At 42.6% G+C, this 20,455-nt stretch overlaps 1 pseudogene; it reads right to left on the bottom strand.

Annotated features, from left to right (window-relative positions):
- Positions 1–35: 35 nt before the first annotated feature.
- On the bottom strand, positions 36–19,358 carry LOC109455009 (aldo-keto reductase family 1 member B10; annotated as a pseudogene).
- Positions 19,359–20,455: the final 1,097 nt, after the last annotated feature.

Below are 20,455 nucleotides of genomic sequence, written 5' to 3'. Positions count from 1 at the left end.
CAGTCAAGACAGAGAATCTGCTAGGAGATTCAGCTTCAATGTTCTGCATTGAAGGGCTGATCCTCCAAATGAGACATATGGTCCACAGTGCAGACCCTCCAATTTCTGCAGAAGCTGAGTATTGGTCACCATCACCTTATCATTCAATTTAAAGTGAAAGACTTCAAAGTTCTCAACAATGCGTGTTGGTGTCACAGACTTGGGGATTACAACCACATACTTCTGGGTATGGAACTGGATCAGAACCTGGGCTGTGTTTTTTTTTGGTATGCTTTGCAGTAATTTCCTTACTCTTGGGATCCTCCAGTAGGAAATGGTCCTCTAGCTTGGCCCAAGGTCTACCTGGAGAGTGCAGAGAGCTGTACGCTGTGACAATGATGCTCTTGTGGTGGCAGCAGTGGAACCATTGCTTCTGTGTTAGGTATGGGTGACACTCAATATGGTTCGTCACTGCTTTGTATTTCAGTCCAGGTTTGTTCAAGAGCCTTTCAATCTGGAAGTGGTTGAAGCTGGAGATTCCAGTGGCTTTCACCAGCCCCTTGGGCATCAGCTCTTCCACAGTTTCCTAGGCAGTGAAGAATGTTACTTTACTAGTGAGGACATTGCCTTGATTGTCTTCAGGGAAAAGTCCTTCCCAGGCTGTAATCCCTGTGACCAGGTAGTTGTCCAGTTTCACACCCTTGAGGGTCTTTTGACAGGCTTTTTTCACTAGAGTTCTGTCAAAGGTGGACCTTGCTAATGATAAAGAGTTCGTCCTGCTTCACAACATTCTCTTGGATGGCTTCCCCACCTCATTCTTCTGATACACATAGGCACAGATGATGTGGTGATATTCTGCATCAATGTCTATCTTCATAGGATCCTTCACTTTGCTTGGGGGAGATTTCCAGGTGCCAGGCACACAATGGACATCTTGGCTTTGGTACTGAGCTCCACAAAGGTGGCCGTGGTTGTCGCAGAAACAGTTCTGAGCGAGCAGATAGATGTCTTGTGCCCCGGTTAAGGTGGCTAGCCCTCAAGCAGGGACTTTGTCTACCATGTTCATTTTTGTATTCTCAGTACTTACTTGTAACACAAGACCTGGCATGTCACAGATGCTCCATAAGTACTGCTGACCAAATGACATTGTTCAGGATTCATTAATTCCTTTATCCTTTCATTATCTGCTTACTGACCACTTCAGTGATTGCTCCTTTATACAACAGGACCTAGACTATAAGTAATAGGGCAGGGTTATTCAACTGCCAGTCCAGGAACTGCTCATTACTGGTCCAAACTGAAATAAGAATCTTGTACTAGAACCTAAATCTGACATGTCACTCAGCACAGTGTTTAGTTAGGATAACTTTTTTTTTTTTTTTTTAATAGCAAGGCTTTCTTGATGAAGGAAATTGCTTTCCCTTCTGGCACAGGCTCTTCATCTCATCACAGACAGAACAGTATGTGAATTGGCACCTGTAGGAAGGTTGCACTGTGACTGACCAACACTAATATAAATGATGGAAAGCTTACTAAGATATATTTTCCAAATTCAGGAAACTCACTGGTAGGTAATAGAAAGATACACTTTCAGACATAATTACAAAATTCAATGTCAAGTGCTACAATAAAGAATTGTGGGACAAAGAATTGTAGGAGTGGCATAGAATTGTGGGAGAGAATGGAAAATTGTGAGAAAGGAAAGTTGTGGGAGAATTGTGAAAGAGAATGGAGAATACTCACAGAAAAGAGAAATGTGAAACTGAATGTAGAAGTTTGGAGAGAAAAAAAAGGACTGTAAGAGAAAATGGAGAATTTTGTGGGAGAAAGGAATTCTAAGAGAATACAGAGGATTGTAGAAAAAATAGGGAGTTATGGGAGAAACTAGGAATTGTGGGTGAGTATGGAGAATTGTAAGAGAAGCAGAGAATTATGAGAGAGTTCAAAATTGTGAGGAAAATGGGAATTACAGAAGAATGGAGAATTGTGGCAGCAGCACAGAACTGTGGGAGAGACTGGGAATTACGGGAGAGAATGGAGATTATGGGAGAGCTGGGAATTGTGGGGAAAATGGGAATTATTGGAGTAAATGGAGAATTGCAGAAGAGAAAAAGGATTATGGGAGAGAATGAAGAATTATGGGAGAAGCAGAGAACCATGGAGAAAATGGGAATTATGGGAGAGAGTGGAGAATTGTGGGAGAAGCAGAGAATTGTGGGAGAAGCAGAGAATTGTGGGAGAAGCAGAGAATTGTGGGAGAAGCAGAGACTTCTGGGAGAAGCAGAGAATTGTGGGAGAAGCAGAGAATTCTGGGAGAAGCAGAGAATTGTGGGAGAAGCAGAGAATTGTGGGAGACGCAGAGAATTGTGGGAGAACCAGAGACTTCTGGGAGAACCAGTGAATTCTGGGAGAACCAGAGAATTGTGGGAGACGCAGAGAATTGTGGGAGAAGCAGAGAATTCTGGGAGAAGCAGAGAATTGTGGGAGAAGCAGAGAATTGTGGGAGAAGCAGAGACTTCTGGGAGAAGCAGAGAATTGTGGGAGAAGCAGAGACTTGTGGGAGAACCAGAGAATTGTGGGAGACGCAGAGAATTGTGGGAGAACCAGAGACTTCTGGGAGAACCAGAGAATTCTGGGAGAACCAGAGAATTGTGGGAGACGCAGAGAATTGTGGGAGAAGCAGAGAATTCTGGGAGAAGCAGAGAATTGTGGGAGAAGCAGAGAATTGTGGGAGAAGCAGAGAATTGTGGGAGAAAATGGAGAATTGTGGGAGACACAGAGAATTGTGGGGAAAATGGGAATTATTGGTGTGAATGGAGAATTGTGGGTGAGAATAGGGATTATGGGAGAGAATGGATATATGTGGGAATAGCAGAGACCTACGGGGTGTAGGGGAATGATTGGAGAGTATGGAGAACTGTAGTAAAAGCAGAGAATTGTGAGACAGAATGGGAATTATGGGGAAGTTTGGGATATGGGAGACAGCAGGGACTTATGGGATAGTTGACACTTGTGGGGGAAAATGGGAATTATTGGAGAGAATGCCGAATTGTGGGAGAAGCAGGAAAATGTGATAGAACAACAGTGGGAGAGAATTGTGGGAGAGAATGGAGAATTATCAGAGAGAAGAGAGAATTGTAGGAGCCTCATGTAATTGTGGAAAGGATAGGAAATTGTGAGAAATAGCCAACTGTAGGAGAAAGAAAATTATGACAGTAATGGGAACTGTGGGAAAGAGAGGGAATTGTGGAAAGAAGTGGGAATTGTGGGAGAAAGCAGAGAATTGTGAAAATGTAGAATTGTGAGAGAACAGAGAATTGTAAAGGAAACCAAGAAATTATAAGAAAATATGGAGAATTGTAGAAGTGACCAGGAATTGTGGGAATTGTGGGCTGGAATGGGAATTATGGAAGATACAGGGAATTGTGGGAGAAAATGCAGGGTTTTGGAAGAGAATGAAGAATTCTGAGAAAGACAAGGAACTATGGAAGCTGGAAGGAATACGAAAGCAGCACTGATAGAAAAGATGAGGAACTGTAGGTTTGGAAAGGTGACACAGTTTACCAGGATCAATAATAAATTCAGTGCGCAACTCAGAGATTGCTGCTAATTCAACTCTCTGCTAAACACTCGGATCTGACAGTAGCAGTTCCTATGACATTCCCTTGGACTGGCAACCTCATAGGCACTGCCTCATAGGTTCAAGGTCTAGGATTGTTATTACAGATCATCTCTGTTCTCTCCTCAAAGGGCTTGCTCTGCCTCAGTTCTGAATGTTAGACACAGTGGTTTAGTGCCTCTTGGCTTTGCTATATCTGAGAACCTACCCTTAGGAGCCCTGAAATGAGGTTTAACTTAGACCGTTGCAAGACACTCATTTTTCATGTCATTTTTGGTTGTCAGTCCAGAAAGAAACATAACATAAGATGTTTTGCTGAGTGACACTGTCGCTCTTTTGTACTTTAATTTTCCATTGAATGCTAGGAGATCTGCTCATTCATCAGGAAATGGCCCATCTATCATTTTATGAATAAATATAATGACAATGCTAGTTTCAGCTTGGAAGTGTTATACATATAAATCGCTGGCTTTGGAATAAAAAAAAATTTTTTTGCTTGCTTCTGGCCAAGAGTTGAGGGCTTCGTATTGCTGCATTTATATATCAGTGATTTCATAAGTGTTTATAATTATAACCAGGGAGATCTCCTGGATGTAATTCAGGACTCTTTCACTTCTTGGTCTATGATACTTTCCATATGTTGGTTTAAAAATGTTGTACCTCTCTGTTAGCAGCCATTTTCCCCCTTAAAAAGCCATCAGCTTTTAAAGACATTAGGGATATTCTACTTTTTAAGTGGGAAGAGCATTGTAATTTTACAGATGGTTACTTTCTCTTTGAGAAGTTTTTTGTGCCTATACATATATATGGACTCTACAAAGACTTTATCTTCAACTCAAAGCTGACCATCATTGGAAACAAAAGTGGTCAATTAATTCCTCTTCTCGGGTGCAAATGAGTGAAGACAAATGAGAATTAGGTTCTACATTACGGCAAAAAGAAAGGCATTGGAGGAGAGAAATGGTAGTCAGTGTCGTTAGTGGTGAAATCAATCAGGATTGTCACCATCCAGCTCCGATGGCAGCAGGCCAAGCACAGTATGCATTCAATTACGTAAAGCTAAATGGCTAAATAATCCAAAGGGAATCATGTTTCATTGTTTGGTTGCTCATTACAAGTTGTTATAATAACTCATTTTTTGTTGTCTAAAAACTTCTAAAAATATTAGTAATACTTCCTCAGTACAAAGTAATTCAAAGGATTCCATACTCTAGTCACTCAATACCCCTCCCTAGAGATAATATTGCTTACCATTTCCTATGTAAAGATGATCCATTTTCAAAATAAACACGTCTTGAGCTCACACCGGTTTCCACTAATGTTATTCAGTATTTGATGTAGCAAAATTCCATTCCAACAAAATAATTCTCAATGAACTAAAATGCAGTACAAGCTGCATTTGTGTAGCTGCACAATGAGTGTCATGTAGGAGACCTTGCTCGCTCAGCCATTTGTCGTGCGAGGTGGCCTGCAGGGTCTCTGCTCCCGCTCCCCACATAAGAACGCAGGACATGATGAGGCCAGAAAGGAACCCTACAGAGCCATAGGTAGGGGAGTCATACCACTATAGTCTCACTGGAGCCTGGAGTCACACAACGTGCAACCTGCTGTCTGCTTTTCTGCCAACCAACCGACTGAACAACCAGCGCAGCCACAGCAGTTATATTAGTGGCCAGTGGCTCACTGGTTACAGCTGACGGCCATCTAATAACCGAGCCAGCACCTTTCCACGTGAGGCTGAGAGCCTGGAAACTGCTCTCCTGGCTCTGTCCCCACAATGAGTATAAAGAGGTTAAGAAGCAAAACAGTCAGCGGTTATAGTTGAATGGGAGACACAGTGACTTCTGTGCCAAGGAAAATTTTGGGGTCATTTTGAATCTGTAAATTGCTTTCCTGCACCAAAAATCCTACCACTTTAACCTTCAACAACTCAGTGCAACTTAGAAGGCAAAGCCCAGAATGTCCCCAAATTCTGTAGTACAGAGACAAAAATCAAGCCCAAGTGAACAGGGAATTCCAGACTGCATCAAAGGAGAGATGTAATTTGCTGGAATTTCTTAAATCTGTGTTGTAACAATTAGGGACAGCAGAATCTAAACCTTCAAAACACAATAGACAGAACTGTGCACTCTGTGAACAGAAATCACAGAAGAAAAGACCAAGAGATTGTAATTGGGACAGATGGAGCACCTGGAAATAAGAGTAATCATCCTGATAAGGCTCGCACGAGATATCTAACAGACAAGGCCCAAGGTCCACAATCAGGCCAGCACACAGAGGCAAGGATGTGCACAGGGCCACAGGTTAGTGTAGGCCCTCCGTGAGGCACTCACCATGATGAGGTTAAACGTGCAAGGATTTTACTAGGGAAAATCCTGTGGGAGAAAGGTGGGAGGACACTAAGGAAGGCTGGAGTTCATTGAAAGTCTGACTGCGAATGAAGGAGAGTGGGGAGGCAGGTTGGTGGACATGTCCTAGACCGCTGCGCAGACAAAGAAGGTTCAGCAAAGCTGCAGGAAATCTTGGAGCGTAAGTCCACCGTTAGACTCCCAGTGACAGGCACTGATAAAAAAGATGAGTGTGCATTAGAATTTGTCACTGGCAGGGAGCACCACACGGAGGCGTGGCCTCAGCACAAATGTTGTGATGGATTTCGGAGCACAACTCCGGTCAGCAACGCTCCTGCAGTTAGAGGTATGCAAGGTTCCTTCTCCTGGCCGCCATAGGCGAGGATAGGTGTTTCAGGCCTTCCTGTTTACAAAGCAACTACTTCCATCTGAGGCTGACTTGGAAGTTGATGTTATAACCAGTCCATCTCCGCCTTGTTGTTATCAATCCCTACTTACTTATGTATTATTTAGAAAGCTGTATATTGTTTATTTTCCTAGAGTGGGTTTAATTATTTTGACTAACTCTCCTGTTGTCATTATGACACCTTTAGTAAAACAACCCTTTCAATTATTGTTACTAGAATTGGACCCATGAATTTCGGAGATTGAAATCAAGTTTCTGGTGCTCAGAAGAGGCAGATCAAGTTAACAAATGCTCTTTACAACTGGGGTCCTAAGAAGGCCTGCATCTTTGGGTGTGGAGGCCGATATATGACGTCACGCTGATGAAGGAAATAGACTCCTGGCTGAAGCCAAACATGTAGAGTAGAAAAAGAACAGGTCCCAGTGGTGAGAGAAAATCCCCCGACCCTGCCAAACTGTCCTTAGTCTGTCCCTAACAAGGGCTTGCTGTGATAGAAGCTCAGTGGCTCAGCAAAAATCCGCTTTGGGCAGAGGACTAGCAACACTCTATTTGCATATGTTTGGGATAGAGTTTGTCTCCTGTTTCATGATTTGTTCTAGTTTGTATGAGAAGTGGAGATTAGAAAATGGCAGCATATTCGTGGGAATGGAATACAATGCCTGCCTGTGAAATTAAACCCAGAAAGAGGGGTGGTTTCTGCAGTGTGGGGTGCTGGCCTGACCTACACAGCGCTCCTGTATCTTAGAAGTGAAACTCAGAACCAAGTTATCAAAACACTGGAACGTTTCTAACCTCCCAGCGCTTTCACAGAAGTTTCAGTGAACACTGCCCAAGATTTCTTTCTACATCCAGAGCCATTTGGGAAGATCCCTAAACTGTAGCAAAAGAGGTTTCTGGAATTTGTGGTATTCTATTTATTCATTTAAAAATTTACTTAAAAACTGTGTATTTGTTGAAATTTCCAGTTTATATTTGGATAAAATTCAGAACTACAAAAGAATATGCCATGAAAAATAGGCCCTGTTCTTTCTCTCACCAGTGACAATATTGAATTCTACCTGAGCCCTGTGCCTGAGGAAAACAGCAGAAAGTTAAGAAATCCCACAGCATGGTGACTATAGTTGACTATACCCTATGTTGCATATTTGAAAGTTGCTACGAGACTAAATCTTAAAAGTTCTCATGACAAGAAAAAAAATGTGTAATTATGTAAGGTGATGGATGTTAACTAGACTTACTGTGGTAATCACAATGTTTACAAATATTGAATTATTATGCTGTATAACTGAAACTGGTATGTTATATGTGAATTATACCTCAACTTAAAAAAATCCCCCCCACACTTTTGTGTTCCTGGAAACAGCTTATTGCAAAGAACCACCTTTCCCCATAGGACTATGATTTCTATAAGACTTGCAGATAAACCTTTTGTTCACCTAGGACAAGAACTCTCTAAATTCTCATTTTTGCCTTAAAATTGATTCACAGTACTGTTTTGTACCCATTGATCAGAATAAAACGCTTACTAACCAAAATGTGGTCAAGTTCCTCTCCTTCCCCCAGGTCCTGCAACTTTGGCCTATACTCAGTCTGAACCTGCAGACAATGTCTCCTCAGGAGACGTTGGCCTCAGGGGGAAGCACTCTCTAATGGAGGTGCCACTTGGGTCACCCCACTTCCTCAGCTCAGTTCTTCCTAGCCTTGCTTACTCCTTCCTATAAAAGGGAACCTCTTTTGCATAACCCTGGAGGGTGTGCAGATCTAAGCTGGCAGTGTTTTCCTAGTGGCAACAGTCTCTCCCATCCTCTTCAATAATCCTTTTGAATCAAGTCTCTACTAAACCTGAATTTGTTTTCCATTTGACACCCATCTCTCAATTCTCCTCCCTGGAGGCAACTGTTCAGTTTCTTACACATCCTTGCCTACATAGTCTATGTACAGTCTCCCTTATCTGCTGGCTGTTGGTTGGAGGCCTCAGCTCCTCCTCACATGGACCTCTCCTGGGCTGCTTGAGTGTCCTGATGATGTGGTGGCTAGCTTTTCCTGCTGAGCAATTCAAGACAGAAAAACAGAAGCCCCACAATGTTTTTTATGATAAAGCCTCAGAAGCCACATGCTAAAACTTTGACTGTATTCTGTTCGTCACACAGACTAAGCCTGATACCATGTTGAAGAGGACTACGCAAGTGTGTGAATAGCAGGAGGTGAGCACATTGGCAGCCATCTTGAAAGCTGGACGTATCAAATTAAAAATATGGATAAGACTATATATAGTGTCTAGGTACATGGGTAATAAAACTATTAAAAAAGAGGTGATTAGTTACTAAAGAAGCCAAAATGATGGTTATTTACGAGGAGAGGGAGGAAAGGGCCTGAAATTGGGATTGGACACATGGACTGTGGTGATGATTACAAGGCTGCTTATCTTTTATCTATATTCCTGTATCTGTATTTTATTTTACAATAAAAATACTTAAAAAAAATTAGAAATCCTAACTCTGAGGTACAATCTTAAATCTTCCTAAGGCTATTTCTTGGACTCTGTGTACTAGTCCCACTTCCTTCAAATACTGTAATTAAAGAGGTCAGAATATAGGTCTTTTTTACAGTATTTTTTAAAACTACAAAATGAAACGCAAGCATGCCAACATATTTACAACACTTCTGGTTTTTCTCCCACCACTCTTCAAGGTAGTAAAAATAAGGAATTTCAAATGACTTCTCATCAACTGCATAAGCACAAATACTCTCTTTCCTCAAAACCAGGTTCTTGTCTTTGAAATGGGAATAGGAAATTAAATAGGATGGAATGTCCTTTGGCCCACCTTTCATGAAAGGAATTTTTATTGCAAGTAGCACCAGTATCTCAGGCCTGCCTTTTGAATGAAAGAATGAAATCCACCTCTTCCTCCCTCCTCTGTCAATAAGCATTAGCTTTCCCAAATATTAACAGAGAACCTCCCAGCAAAAGATGTTTCTCATAGTTCTTTATAAAGCCCTAGAGAAAGAACAAAGAAAACACTACCCTAATCCCAAGTAATTTCTTAGCAATGCAGCTAAAACAGAAGATCAAATCAAATAGAAACTCATCTTTTTTCTTAAGTGAAAATTTTTACAGTGGAAATCAGGGTTATTTTTACTGGTGGGTGGCTGAGTAAATTGTTCCTGTGGGGTGTTTCTGAGTTTTCTACAAGTTGTTACAAGTTGGGTGCTGCTCATTTTTGGTGGAGAGAAATCATTTCCTGATCATTTTCTCTTTAACCAATCCCATAGGCAGCTGAATTCCCTTGTATATTTATCTCCCTATTATGGCCCGCTCTCATTTCCAGAAATAATCTTTTTAAAAGTAAGTAGCTAGAAGGGAAGAAGCACCCTGAAGAAAGTATCTCTGGGATACTTGGGGGCTAAGTGAGAGTTTAAAGTAGAAGAAATTTCAGGAGCTTTTTCAAGTATCTGTCAGGAGAGTCCAAACCTGTATTACCTCTGGAACAATCTGAGAGCTTTGCTGTCTTTCTTTTTTTCATTCCTTTTCTTCCCTCTATTCATCCTCCTCTTTTTATATTATAGAAATGAAGTTTTATTATTTTGGACTGGTTCAGGCATCTTAAAGCATATCAAATTACTGGGCCAGGTGAGTAATTTCTCTATCTGCATTGCTGATAAGAGTGAATGGCATTCATATCATCATCATTACATATGAATTTAATTCAAATCAACTCAGTAAATACTGACATTTTATGTGTCAGATTTATTTTAGGCATCAAATATACAACCTCAGTATGTCTCTCCTTCCATCAATGGCATTTTGAGCAGGGCTGAGATGTACAGAAGCAGATTCTCAAATCACAAGGCATCTCAAAAAGTCAAGAATCTAAAGAAACAGATGGAATCTGGATTCTGACCAGCAAAATATTTTATGTGTGTCCAGAGACACATGGGCACGCAGAGGAGAGAAGATGCTTGTTACAAATACTTCTTTGCTGGTTTCCCTGTTTTTAATCAGTGGCAATCTCTGCCATGTCGGGGTGAGCTAACTGTTAAATCCATCACAGGACCGATCAACTGGAATGACAGAGAAGTGGCACTCCAGGTGTGTTCACTGGGAGTATAATTCGTATTCACTCTTTCTTTCTTTCTTTCTTTCTTTCTTTCTTTCTTTCTTTCTTTCTCTCTCTCTCTCTCTCTCTCTCTCTCTCTCTCTCTCTCTTTCTTTCTTTCTAAGATTTTATTGGGGAAGGGGAACAGGACTTTATTGGGGAAGAGTGTGTAATTCCAGAACTTTTTTTTCCAAGTCAAGTTGTTGTCCTTTCAATCTTAGTTGTGGAGGGTGCAGCTCAGCTCCAGGTCCAGTTGCCGTTGCTAGTTGCAGGGGACACAGCCCACGATCCCTTGCGGGAGTCAAGGAATTCAACTGGCAACCTTGTGGTTGAGAGGACGCTCTCCAACCAACTGAGCCATCCGGGAGGCAGCTCAGCTCTAGGTGCTGTGTTCAATCTTAGTTGCAGGGGGCGTTGCCCACCATACCTTGCGGGACTCGAGGAATTGAACTGGCAGCCTTGTGGTTGAGAGCCCACTGGCCCATGTGGGAATCGAACCAGCAGCCTTCGGAGTTAGGAGCACGGAGCTCTAACCGCCTGAGCCACCGGGCCGGCCCCGGATTCACTCTTTCTGAAAAACTTTCTTGAAAAGATATTTAGGGAAATTCACCCATACTTCCATCCATTGCTCTAGATGAACATTTTTCAAAGGAGTTTTGCATCAGAACCATCTGATGAGGGGGTTAAGAACACGAACGAACACACACACACACACACACACACACACACACACACACTGGATGGGTCCATCCAAGAGACACTGATTCTTAGGTCTGGGGTGAGGGCCTGGTTACTCTCTCATCAGAGCCTCCATTCTCCATAAGGTTCATACCTTAACACATGTGAGGGATTCACTGCAAGCTCAAGGTTAAAAAATTGGGGTATAAACATTCTGAAGTCCTGTCAATCTCAAGGGAGGATGGCAATGGGGACATGCTGATGTAGTGTGACAAAACTCCCAAATTCATTCAAATAGGCCTCCTCATTACCCAACTTAGACCAAGAATCACAGCTCTACAATTTATCTTTGGATTAAATGATCCATCAGAAAGCTGTTCAACTGGACAAAAATATTTTCATCCTTAAGCCCTCTGCCTAAGAATTGCTTTTGGAAACTTTCAGAGTTGTGCGTTTCCGTTGGCCTTACTATTAATAGAACAAACATGCCAAACTCATCTATTTGTCATGGGGTCATTGATGAGTTCTCTGCTCACTTTTAAACTGTCCTCTTTGCTAGGATTAGGGGAGAATGGAACTTTTCCCTAAGAATTAGTTCATGCTTTGTGGACACTGGATCATGTAACTGCCTGTGTTTCTTTGTCTTGTCTGCTTCAAAGCTCAGAACCAAAATTGTGCTGACAGCATGGATGTTAAGCAGTTCACTCCATTTTCTTTTCCCTAATTTCTTCACTTACGGTTTAATTTAATGTTATCTCTTATGTTTAAACATCATTCCAATTGATACATTTAAAATACACTTATAATCAATACCTTTGATACAATGTATAAGTATACATGTAGCGATCAATATATTTATAATGACTGATAAATTTGTAGCAATTGAGTTTTAAAAGTATGTAACATTTTATATTTATGTTAAATCTGTCCTTGGAAGATAGTCTAGTATAAACAAACAAAAAACAACAGACAGATACCACTGTATTGGAGATTTACTAATGAAATACCTGGTAATTTAAAAAGAATGGGGCTCACTGTCAGAGAGGTAGAGTTCAATATACATTCACTTTAGTCAGTGGCTTTTCCAAATGGTTTTCATCTAGGGCCTCCCAATAGGGGATCACTTGGGGAAACAGGCACCTTAATGCCTTTTAGATCTGGAGTAACTCAGGTCTGTGTGCTTGGCTGCGTCCAAACTGATGATCCTCGCTGATGTTTGATTCATTATTCTCTTGTGTCTTCTTGGTATTAACGGGGAACCCAGAAACACAAACTTCTAATTTTTGTGTGCACATGTGCGCACACGCACACACACATTGTATAAACTGTATTTTAAGAAAAATGACATTTAAAAAGGAACCATTCCTCTGTATCAATTCTTCTACTCCTGCTTATTCCTGACTATTTCCTGACTATGGTGACATGCATTTTAAATAGTGCCTGTATTTTCTTTAAAAATAAGAGAATGGCATTCTATGAATATGTGCTTTGAATCTGGACTTATTTTTTTCTCCACTCTGGTGAGATCCTTTGTAATATAGTATAAGATGAGGCCCTGATTTCCTCAGCCTATAAAATATCCAAAGGTATTCAAAGCTGCCTTCAAAATGCTAGAAGAATGGTCTGGGCCTCACATATTGGGGAGCTGTTGAAACCTCAGCCCAGAAGTGTTCAGTTTTCCTTAACTCTTGAAAGCCTGCTTTCACTGTGTGAAATGTGTAGAAATATGAAGCAGATTGGGGGCTGCTGAGACCCTGTGAGCGTGTGGCAAGGGCAGAGGGGGATCAGCTGGAAACAATGGAACTTGGAAATGATGAACTTGCACTTGACAGGGTTTGCTTGCTTAGTTGTTCCTAGTTCATTTTCATACCTTTCTGAGAACTGGCCCAAATCGGCAAGGTGCCTTCAGAGGGTTTGGAAAATGACCAAAAGGAAGGCTCTAGGGGCATATTTGTAAAGCGAAAAAAAAGCACAAACATCATTTTGCTGGACCCTTAGTCTGCGATGATGGAAATGTTCCCTATCTGTGCTGTCCAATATGGAAGCCACCAGCCACATGTGGCTATTAAGCACTTGCAATGTGGCTGGTGTAACACAGGAGCTGAATATTTAATTTTATTTCACTTTCGTTCATTTAAATTTAAATCGCTACAGCTGTGTAGTGGCTGCTGTATGGGACTGCGAGCCAAATCATAACTCCATCACCCTCTTGAAATTGTCCTGCAAAACGCTAAGCCTGCTCAGTATTTCCTAGGCACGTCTTACGTTTCTAAGGCTGCGGTCCCTGAGGATTTGTATCACCCAAAATAAGTATGTCTGGATTCTAGCTTGTCCATCTCTGTCATTCTTGGTATAGGTTCCTCGTTTGCGAATAAACTTGTTCGTTTTCTCTCCAGTCTGCTTCTTGCACAGAGAGCCAGAGAACAGGGCCGCCTGCCAGCACTCTACCCCCACTTAACTCAAGAAGAGGAGGGCTAGTCTCTTAGGGAGGATTTGCTGAGATAGATGTCTCCAGCAGAGGGCTGGGTCCATGTGACACACTCAGCTACCTTCTCCCAACAAAACACCAGGTGAATTTAAATTACTTACAGATGAGGAATGTAGGTCAATGGCAAGGAGAGAGCCTCAACAAATTGTGAGCTTGACAACAGCTACTTCCAGTTGCACTGGAGCCGGGGCTATGTGATGGCTGAAAATCAACCCTAAATTTGGGTTCGTTCACTAAGTCACTTTAATGCCCTACAGTGGTAACTCCAGTGGTCTTAAGCGCAATTAGGAACTTGGCCAACACACCAACTGTGGTAAGCCATCGTGACCACATTTTACTGTCCTAATCTGGATCACAGCATGGCCCTCCTAATCTCCAAATCAGATGAGAGCAACCAAAAACTAGACCCAAAGTACATGAAAAACAATAGTGTGTGTATCTATCGAGATAATGACTAAAGCACATGGATTAGTGGTTACTGTATGCCAGGCCCTAAGCTGGCAGCTGGAAATACCAAAAGAAAGGAAACCAAACCTCTGCCTTCAAGTTGTTCATCATCTAGTTGAGGAAATAGCCGAAAAGACCCAAATATTGTAATAGGCGGGGCTAAGGACTCTCATAACAAAGTGATGGGATACAGTGATCACAGAGTCCAGATTCAGCCTGGGATTTTACCAAGGGGGCTTCCTGGAGGAGGTGGTATGGGAACTGGACCTGAAAGCGGAGTAGGAATTTGCCAAGTGGGCAAGGGTATTCTGGGCAGAGGAATTTTTCCAAAGGCACAGAAGCAGGAGAAGCTTGGTATATTTGGAGGCACACAGGTGGTATATTCTGACACTCAGAATGTAAAGTATGCTTATTGTAATGCCTCAGACCACACAGAATTGCCTAAAGTAGAAAGTCAAATGAACACATTTGCTCCAATGTCCATGACCCAGAGATAGCCACTGTTAACTGTGGATTGGATATACAGCTTTGAAAAATAGTGCTTTTAGTAACTGCTCAATAAAGTTAATTCAATAAAAGCTAACCCTGTGTGCATGTGTGAACACATATGTCTGGAAGGCCCCATTTGAACCCTGGAGGGAATCTCGTTAGGAAGGCTGCCTTGGAAGCCATAAGCTGCCATTTTAAGTCTATGTTGTTCCTATTAGCTAATCAAAATGTGGTGCCCAGACCAGCAGCGTTGGCACCATCTGGGAGCTTGTAAGAAACGCAGAGTCTCAGGTCCCACTGACTCAGAATCTGCACGAAAGGTCCCCAGGTGATTCAGGTACAGCTCACAGTTTGAGAAGCTCTGGCCCATTCAACACGATCCCTGTATTAGAGAGAAACCCAAGTGCTGGCCCTTGACCTGAGCTCAGCCAGCCCTTCCCCTGTCCCTTACTTGCCCTGGCTTTTGAAATCTACCTGAAGAGAAATCCTGGAGGGTGCATTGTGGCATTTCTTCTTGGTTCAGCTAGGAGCCCTTCACTCCCCTCCTGACCCTCCCTACATCCCCAGTTCTCCTTGGAATTGTCTCTCTAAGCCTTGATCTTCTGCTGGTCCAACTCGGTGGCTTCTGACCCTCTGGCCTCTACCTCACTCCTTTAGCTATTTAAATAGACAGCACAGTCTTTGAGGGTATGACCTATGGCGCTTGCCTGCCATGGGTTGGAATCTCAACCAGTTGTATGACCTTAGGCCAGTTACGTCACCTCTCCGCACCTCTTGCTGGTTCCTGAATTTGTTTGCACAGACAAATACGAGTATCCACACTGGTGTCTAAATCGTACCTCATGTCATTGCTCCAAGTTGGCCATCTCTGGCCAATCTGACACACAGAGAGCCATTCCAGAAGCAGTAAATGGATTTACTGGTTTCCTGATTGCAACTTACACAGACTGGCTGGCTGTCGGCCCTAGCCACAGGACAACACAAGGGTAACTATTTTCCTTGGGACTGCTTAGACTTCAGCTTACTATTGTACGTTCTTCGGTAGCTTCTCTCTCAGAGAATCAAGGGCTTCTGTGAAGCCAGGTCAATGCACACTTTCTCAGTGTTCTGTTTACCCAAGTAGTGAGAGGATGCAAAAAGCTGGATCTGGAGAACTACCCAGATCTGTCACTTTACTGGTGTATCAGATGTATAGCTGTATAAGATGTATTTCAATTTTAAAAGGAAAGTTCTTTAAAAAATCAGATAAAATGTACATACTTGTCCCTAAGTAAGACACTGGGAAACTTAGCTCCCAGCTTAACCAAGTTGACAAGAAAAGAATGCAGTGTTGGGGACGTGGGGGGTGGGGGGTGGGGGCGACTGGGGGTGGGATGGCTACAACTACAGAAAAGTGAAACCATCACTGTGTGTATATAAGGGGGAATCATTATTTTGTCCTTGTAAATAATTCTGAAATCAGTAGGATTTGCACTAGTATTTATCACGAAGAAATAATTCAATCAATCACACCAGTAAAAAGAAATCAGAGAATAGTGGTACCAAGGAGATGATCACTAGAAACCCATCCTCACTGCGGTCTCCTCTGGGATGAAGGCATTTCTGTATCATGAGTATAGACATCATGCCGCAAATCACTGGCCCTCTTATGTGACGGCCCCGTGTCTGTAATATAATCCTTGAACTCTAGGTTGCAGTGATGTCTCCATGGTTTCTGAGCAGTTATGGAATGTGATTCTAATACAGATAAATCAAAAGGTTAGGGAAATAACCTGAACTCTGCTTCTTATCAGCTATGTGGCCTGTGGCTTATTAATTTTAACAACCCTAAAGATTGCATATAAAATTCCTTGCAGCAAAATGTTACATTGCCATGGATGAACCTTAAAATCATGACATGCTCAGTGAAAGAAGCCAGATACAAAGATCACACATTGTATGATTCCATTTATGTGAAATGTCCAAATAGGGCAAATCTATAGAGACAGACAGTAGGTTAGTAGTTGCCTAGTGCTGGGAGTGGGAACTGGGGAGGAGGGTAACTGCAAGTGAGTAGCAGGAATATTTTGGGGGTGTTCTTCAGCTGGATTGTGGGGATGGTGGCACAAGTCAGTAAATTTCCTAAACATCATTGCACTGTACATTTCAAATGGAAGAATTTTATGGTATAAAATAATACCTCATTAGAACTGTTAAAAATTCACATTGCCACACTCACCATCAGTAGCATCATGACGACTTTCTTTTGGGGCTCAGTGACACTGTTGTGACTCACCCCAGCACTTTTAGCTACATGCCTTTTGCCCTTTGAGCACCACCTTTAATTTGTAAATTGGCCACAGTGAATGCTGGGTGATTTGGGATATTTTGGGGAAGAGTGGGAATTGGAGACACGTCTCTGATGCCAGTTAATGTAGTGTATTGTGAATTTCCAGTACTGTGGTACTATCAGAATTATTGTTACCAGTTTATTGGGCCAATACGAGGAGGACTGGAAAATCAAATTCATTCTGGTAGTTGGAAGCTGATTCGGATTGTTTCTGAGTCTTCAATTCAGAGTTGGCAAGATCATTGCCCACTTACTCTAGCCCTCTCCCGTGTGGGGTTGAATTTTTTTAAGACAATTTTTTTAGAGCAGTTTTAGGTTCAGAGAAGAAGTTATAGAGAGTTTCATACACTCCCTGCCCCCACATGCACAGCCTCCCTCACTATCAACATCCCCACCGAGTGGGACATTTGTTACAGTTGATGAACCTACATTGACATGTCACAATCACCCAGAGTACACAGTTTACATTACGGTTCACTCTTGGTGTTGTACATTCTGTGGGTTTGGGCAAATGTATAATGACATGTGCCCATCTTTATTGGGGTTGGATTGTGAGTTAAAAACTACTAGAATGCTGGGCATTCCTGGAAAGACAGCATAATATCTACAGAGTCATGATGGGCCCGATATGCATGGCTTTCGTAATCCTCTAAGTCCTTCTGGAGGCTTGCCAAGTAGATACACTTGAACCTGTTATGAATTTGGAAAGACTTGGGGGACATTCTGATGGCCAAATCTCGCTATGCTGTCCCACTGTTGTTAAAACTGTGTGTAACTGTTGCTTGGAGACTAAATCTAATCTGCAGAAGCGCTTTTATTTTTTCTTACCTTTATGTGATTTGTCAAGGGGCATGACTGCCAAACTTTTTTCCTGCTCTTATGCATAATTATACAGCACACACAGGAAAGAGATTTCGTAAAAAATTAGCACAGCTCACAATAGTACAGAATATGTGCCACCAGAATCCATTTCATAGCAAATGAAAGTGTTAAAGAAGACAAGCAATTTAAAGCTTTCTGTGGGATTTCTTGGCACGTCCTCGATTTAATCCAGTGGATATTTAGATGATACTTAAAGCTTGTTCTTTTCTTAGTGATCTGAAATGTTTAATAATAGCTGGAAGAATTTTTCTTTTACTTAATTGTTCCTGTTTCAAAACGCTCTCGCTTTTAATCTCATCAAGATAGCAATCTTGAGTGCTTGCTGAAATAATGGTTTTGTAGGTACTTTCTCCTGATAATCAAAGGCCTCCTTCTGTGTCTTTGAGACCAAGCCAACTGTCAAAACAGTGAATGGTCTGAGATGTTACTACTTACAAGCCGCTGAGTTGGCCTGCCAGTTTCCTAGAGGTAGGCAGAGTACAGAGCCTAAGTGGGCTGCAAGCAAACCTACCTAACCTTTGCCCTGGAGGCAGATATTATCTTTATTATCCTGGTCAGGAACTAAACCTTTGCCTCAGAAGGAGACACCATCTGTATTCCAAGGCTGACTGCTATACAAACATTCCTGAAAAGATAATCTGGAACAAAAGCTACCCATGCTGTTGCTCAAAAGACAGGAAGAAATGCAAGAGACCTACAGAGAGTAGCATTGGTTTCCATTCAAGTGTCTGCTCAGATGTCTCCTCCCTAAAACAGCCCCTCTATGCCACTTGCTGCCCATGCCTCTGCTTTATTTTTCTGAATAGCACCCACCATATTCTGACATGATATTATACAGTTATCTGTTTGTTACGTTTCCTCCACTAGAATGCACACCCCAAGATGTCATCTGTTTGTCATTACTACATCACCATGGTTTAAAGTAGTGCTTGGCATACAATAGGTGTTCAATAAATATTTACTAAACTAGTGAGTGGATGAATGAATTCACTAGTGAGTGAAAGAATGAATGAATAGGCTGCCGTCGAGTATCTCCTTTGTGCTAGGTGGCTGAATGAGTACCGTGTGTATCTGTACTTCTTAACTTTTCCCAAAAGAATTTCCCCAGACACTGCTCAATAATGGGGAGCCCCCCAAAGTGCCCAGGATTCCTTAATCACCCCACATTCTGAAAGATCTTGCCAACTTTGGGATCCAACGTCATGGTTTAAGGCAGAAGCCTCATTTCAGCCTTTTGGTGTCAATAATACAGAAAGGGAAGGCACAGGATCTAGAACTTGTGTCTTTGGAGAAGGCTGGAGGCCCCAAGAACCACCTGTCCAGTGCTCCTAAGCCATTAGAAATCAGAGGCTGGGCACAAAAGGTATACCCAAGACATATCCACCATAGCCCCCATCCCTGTACTTAAGCAAGACTTTGGGTTCATAAACAAGCCTCAAAAGAGTAAGTTGATACTTTTCTTTGATAACAAGGGGAATCAAAGATATCTGCTCGGAAGAACAAAGGGAAATGTGTCAATTAGTAAGCTGTCTCTCAGCCTCAAACTCACCTTCTACATATCTGCTTTGCTAGTTGTTCTCTGTGAAGTTCTGCCATGAGGGGCACTAGAGGGACATGGCAAGACTGGCGGAGGGAGAAGGCTGTGCTCCTTCTTGTTTATTGGGGTTTCTGTTAGTGCCTCCCCAGGAATGGTTCTCCGCCCGCTGGCCTTAGCAATTGGTTCCAGTTTCTGCTTTTTTTCTATGTCATCAGACCAGCCCTCTCAGCCAAATCAGAGCCATCAGGTCAGCTCAGAACCCCACTCAGGGTTCTGGGTTGCAGCCCCAAGAGGACCTTCCTGCCATCTTCTAGGTTCAGATAATTCCAACAACTCCCCCCCTGTTTCCACCAAGCTCTGGGGCTGTTGCTGCTTCCCCGACAGCTGTTACTGTCTCTGTCCCTTTACCTGTTTTCAGTCTTCCAACACCAGTTTAACTAATTCCTTACATTAAATCCACTCTGGGCGGACGGGTGGGTCAGTTGGTTAGAGCGCGAGCTCTGGGCAACAGGGTTGCAGGTTCGATTCCCACATGGGCCAGTGAGCTGTGCCCTCTGCAACTAGAATGAAGTCAATGAGCTGCTGCTCAGCTCCCGGGTGGCCAGATGGCTCAGTTGTTTGGAGCACGGGCTCTCAACCACAAGGTTGCCAGTTTGACTCCTTGACTCCCGCGAGGGATGGTGGGCTGCACCCCCTGCAACTAAGATTGAACACGGCACCTTGAGCTGAGCTGCCGCTGAGCTCCCAGATGGCTCACTTGGTTGGAGCGTGGGCTCTCAACCATAAGGTTGCCGGTTCGACTCCCACAAGGGATGGTGGGCTGTGCCCCCTGCAACTAGCAACAGCAACTGGACCTGGAGCTGAGCTGCGCCCTCCACAACTAAGACCAAAAGGACAACTTGAAGCTGAACGGCACCCTCCACAACTAAGATTGAAAGGACAACAACTTGATTTGGAAAAAAGCCCTGGAAGTACACACTGTTCCCCAATAAAGTCCTGTTCCCTTCCCCAATAAAATCTTTAAAAAGAAAAATTCACTCTGTTAATTAAAAGAACTGTTATGAGTTGTTTTCCTGATGGGACTACGACTGACACAAGGAGTATGACAGTGGAGATCGGTAAAGGGGTCACAGTATTTGTTCACAGGAGGAAAATA

The sequence above is a fragment of the Rhinolophus sinicus genome, chromosome X (assembly GCF_036562045.2).
Source record: "Rhinolophus sinicus isolate RSC01 chromosome X, ASM3656204v1, whole genome shotgun sequence".
Taxonomy (NCBI): Eukaryota; Metazoa; Chordata; class Mammalia; order Chiroptera; family Rhinolophidae; genus Rhinolophus; species Rhinolophus sinicus.
This window is presented reverse-complemented; position numbering and strand designations above follow the sequence as displayed.